Source organism: Nicotiana tabacum, chromosome 6 (assembly GCF_000715075.1).
Source record: "Nicotiana tabacum cultivar K326 chromosome 6, ASM71507v2, whole genome shotgun sequence".
Taxonomy (NCBI): domain Eukaryota; kingdom Viridiplantae; phylum Streptophyta; class Magnoliopsida; order Solanales; family Solanaceae; genus Nicotiana; species Nicotiana tabacum.
In genome coordinates this window covers 122338477-122343835 of record NC_134085.1, presented here as the reverse complement: position 1 = coordinate 122343835, position 5359 = coordinate 122338477, and positions in this window count along the sequence as shown.

Below are 5359 nucleotides of genomic sequence, written 5' to 3'. Positions count from 1 at the left end.
CCACCAATCAAGAATTAAAACAGTGGATTAGAGATTAATTATTGTTTAATAGTTCAAAGTTCATACCACTAGTCTAAATTTGTAATACTAGTTCAAAATTCAGACCACTTATATTAACTTTGTTTACTTGCATGGTTGTCTGATGATAGTTAACTTTTTTCATGGGAGAAACAACGGCAATCAAAAATGGTTTTAGAATTCCGTTAATTTTATCATGCTTTAGTACATGTTGATAATTTTACGGACGATAAGTACATGTATAATATTTCCAATTCATTGATATGTGCGAGCACTATATAAACAAATTTATCAATTTTAGAAATATTGAGAGAGAATTGAAAATGTGGAATTTTGCCAAGGTGGAGATTTGTTGAAGTTTGGCAAAATGCCAAAGTCCCACAATGGTTGGGAGTTAAGTTTGGGGGGATTTTTCCCCTATAAAAGAAGGCCTAATGTTTAGGATTGAAATACACCTCTCATTTGCCTTCTCATCTGTTTAAGGCATTTGTATCTTCTCTCTTTAGTATTATTTCACTTGTATTTTTGGAGTGAAATAAAATATTGGTTGTGTCCGAGGAGTAGGCAAAATTAGCCGAACCTCGTAAATTCTGGTGTTCCCTTTATTGTTGCTTTATTGTCTTATTTATTATTTGGTGGCTGTCATAATTTTGGTATAGTAGTTGTGACTTATTCACACTATATACATTTGGCTTCCGCAACAATTGGTATCAGAGCCAAGGTACTGTCTAAGTATGCTCTGTGGTTGCAGCATAGTCTGATCTTCCACATCAGAAAAGATTTATCTTGGTAACTGAGTCAAGGTTCTGTCTGAGTATGCTCTGTAGTTGCAGCTTAGTCTGATCTTCTACATCAGAAAGGAAATAATCTTGATTTGTGTCGCCAGCTATTAAATAATATTTGTGTCAAATATGCAAGAAGAATCTACATCAAGTGTCAACAATACGTCATCATTGGCATCTTCGCTTATGACAAGAATTGTGTCAAATGCGAAATTTGCGGTAGAAATTTTTGACGGGTCCGGACATTTTGGGATGTGGCAAGGCGAGGTTCTAGATGTCCTTTTTCAACAAGGGCTAGATCTGGCCATTGAAGAAAAGAAACCAGATGTTATTGGAGAAGAAGATTGGAGAATTATCAACCGTGTTGCTTGCGGTACCATTCGATCCTACCTTGCTAGAGAGCAGAAATATCCATACACAAAGGAAACTTCTGCAAGTAAATTATGGAAAGCACTGGAGGATAAATTTTTGAAGAAAAACAGTCAAAATAAATTGTACATGAAGAAGAGACTGTTTCACTTCACCTATGTTCCTGGTACCACGATGAATGAACATATCACCAGTTTCAATAAGTTGGTCACAGATTTGCAAAATATGGATACAACTTATGATGATGGTGACTTGGCCTTAATGTTGTTGGCGTCACTTCCTGATGAGTACGAGCACCTTGAAACTACTCTACTCCATGGAAATGACGAAATTTCTCTCAGAGAAGTTTGTTCAGCTTTGTACAGCTATGAACAAAGAAAGCGAGAAAAACAGAAGGGCGGAGAAGGAGAAGCACTGTTTGTGAGGGGTCGTCCTCAAAATCAAACGAGGACAAAGAAGGGAAGATCCAAGTCAAGATCCAGACCCAGCAAAGATGAATGTGCCTTTTGTCGAGAAAAAGGGCACTGGAAGAAAGACTGTCCGAAGTTGAAGAATAAGGCCAAACATAACAATGGAAAGGCTATTATGGATTCAAATGTAGCTGATTGTGATGATTCAGACTTCTCATTAGTTACAACAGAGTCATCAACATCATCAGACATATGGTTGATGGACTCGGCTTGTAGCTATCATATGTGTCCCAACAGGGACTGGTTCGTGGAATTTCAAGAAGGAGAATATGGAGTCATCCACACGGCGGATAATAGCCCTCTTACCTCATATGGCATTGGTTCAATACGATTAAGGAACCATGATGGAATGATCAGAACATTGATAGATGTTCGATATGTACCGGATTTGAAGAAGAATCTCATCTCTGTGGGAGCCCTAGAATCAAAAGGGTTCAAAATCATTGCAGAAAATGGAGTGATGAGAGTATGCTCCGGTGCACTAGTGGTAATGAAGGCTAATCGGAAGAATAATAATATGTACCGCTATCGTGGCAGTACAGTTATTGGGACAGCGACAGTAACATCCAGTGACGACAAAGAGGCAGAAGCAACCAAGCTATGGCACATGCGCTTGGGACATGCTGGAGGAAAATCCTTGAAAACTCTATCAGATCAAGGATTGTTAAAAGGAGTAAAGGCTTGCAACTTGGAGTTTTGTGAGCATTGTGTTAAAGGGAAACAGACAAGGGTTAAATTTAGTACAGCGATCCATAATACTAAAGGCATTTTGGATTATGTACACTCTGATGTTTGGGGTCCTTCCAAAACACCTTCATTGGGTGGGAAGCACTATTTTGTAACCTTTGTTGATGATTTTTCCCGAAGAGTATGGGTGTATACAATGAAGAGCAAAGATGAAGTGTTGGGAATTTTTCTCAAATGGAAGACGATGGTGGAGAATAACACAGGCAGGAGAATCAAGTGTATTCGCACAGACAATGGAGGTGAATACAAAAATGATCATTTCAATAAGGTCTGTGAAAATGATGGCATCGTCCGACACTTCACTGTTAGACATACACCACAACAGAATGGAGTGGCAGAACGTATGAACCGGACCTTGCTGGAGAAGGTACGGTGTATGTTGTCCAATGCTGGTTTGGGCAAAGAATTTTGGGCTGAGGCAATTACATATGCATGTCACCTCATTAATCGTCTACCATCTGCTGCTATTAATGGCAAAACACCATTTGAAAAATGGTACGGAAAACCTGCTGTAGATTATAACTCTTTGCACGTGTTTGGCTCAACTGCATATTATCATGTGACGGAGTCAAAATTGGATCCAAGGGCAAAGAAGGCTATTTTTATGGGAATTACTTCTGGAGTCAAAGGATATCGCTTATGGTGTCCTATGACAAAGAAAGTAATATTCAGCAGAGATGTTACCTTTGATGAATTTGCTATGGTAAATAAGGTAACAGAAGATACCAAACAAAATGAAGGTGCTTCTAAGCAGGTGGAGTTTGAGGGAAAATTTATTTTTCCTACACAAGAAGCAGAGGAGGAAACAAATGAAGATTACCCTCTGGAAGGAGAGCCAGTAGAGGAGATTCCAACTCAGGAATCTCAACAACAACTTGAATCAATAGCAACCAGCAGGCCAAAAAGAACAATAACGAAACCTGTTCGTCTCATAGAGACGGTTGCTTGTGCAACCTCAATTGTGGCTGATGATGTTCCTACTACTTATAAAGACGCTGTCCAAAGTTCAGAAGAAAATAAGTGGAGTATTGCCATGAATGATGAAATACAGTCCCTTCATCAGAATCATACATGGAGATTGGCCAATCTCCCGAAGGGAAAGAAAGCAATTGGGTGCAAATGGGTATTTGCAAAAAAAGAAGGATTTCCTAACCAATTAGATGTTCGCTACAAAGCAAGATTGGTGGCCAAAGGATATGCTCAAAAGGAGGGAATTGATTACAATGAAGTGTTTTCTCCAGTTGTAAAACATTCCTCCATTAGAATTATGTTGGCTTTGGTAGCACAATTGGATTTGGAACTAGTTCAGATGGATGTAAAAACTGCGTTTTTACATGGAAACTTGGAGGAGGAAATCTACATGACTCAGCCAGAAGGATTCAAAGTTGCTGGAAAAGAAAATATGGTGTGCAAACTTGAAAAATCGTTGTACGGATTGAAACAATCTTCTAGACAATGGTACAAGCGATTTGACGAGTTTATGTTGCGGCAAGGGTACAAGAGAAGCAAATACGATCATTGTGTGTATTTGCACAAGCTTAAAGATGGTTCCTTTGTATATCTTCTCCTATATGTTGATGATATGTTGATAGCTTCCAAGAATTTGGAAGAAATTGATAAGTTGAAGATTCAACTGAAGAAGGAGTTCGAGATGAAGGATTTGGGTGAGGCAAAGAAAATTCTTGGCATGGAGATAATTAGAGATAGACGTTCAAAGAAACTCTGTTTATCTCAAAAGGAATATTTGAAGAGAGTACTTCAACGTTTTGGCATAGATGACAAGACTAAGCCAGTTAGTACTCCACTTGCTTCCCATTTTAAGCTAAGTACTACTATGTCGCCAATGGATGAAGCTGAACGAGAGTATATGTCAAAGGTACCATACGCAAATGTTGTTGGTAGCTTGATGTATGCAATGGTTTGCACAAGGCCTGACATTTCACAAGCTGTTGGAGTTATTAGCAGATATATGCACAATCCAGGGAAGGAGCATTGGCAAGCTGTGAAGTGGATTCTACGGTATATTCATAATACTGTAGATGTCGGGTTAGTTTTTGAGCAGGAAGACAATCAGTCTGTAGTTGGATATTGTGACTCAGATTTTGCGGGTGATATGGACAAACGAAGATCAACTACTGGTTATGTGTTTACTTTTGCAAAGGCACCAGTTAGTTGGAAGTCTACTTTGCAGTCAACAGTTGCTTTGTCTACAACAGAGGCAGAGTACATGGCTATTACAGATGCTGTGAAAGAGGCAATTTGGCTTCAAGGATTGCTAAAGGAGCTTGGTGTTGAACAAAAAGGTATCACAATTTTTTGTGATAGTTAAAGTGCTATTCAATTAGCGAAGAACCAAGTTTATCATGCAAGGACGAAGCACATTGATGTTCGGTATCATTTCGTACGAGAAATCATAGAAGAAGGTGGAGTCACGGTGAAGAAAATTCATACTACAGAGAATCCTGCTGATATGCTGACAAAGGTGGTGACTGCGGTCAAGTTTCAACATTGTTTGGATTTGATCAACATTGTTGAACACTGAAGATTGAAGATGAAGACACAACCAAATTTGTTATTGAGAGAGAATTGAAAATGTGGAATTTTGCCAAGGTGGAGATTTGTTGAAGTTTGGCAAAATGCCAAAGTCCCACATTGGTTGGGAGTTAAGTTTGGGGGGATTTTTCCCCTATAAAAGAAGGCCTAATGTTTAGGATTGAAATACACCTCTCATTTGCCTTCTCATCTGTTTAAGGCATTTGTATCTTCTCTCTTTAGTATTATTTCACTTGTATTTTTGGAGTGAAATAAAATATTGGTTGTGTCCGAGGAGTAGGCAAAATTAGCCGAACCTCGTAAATTCTGGTGTTCCCTTTATTGTTGCTTTATTGTCTTATTTATTATTTGGTGGCTGTCATAATTTTAGTATAGTAGTTGTGACTTATTCACACTATATACATTTGGCTTCCACAACAA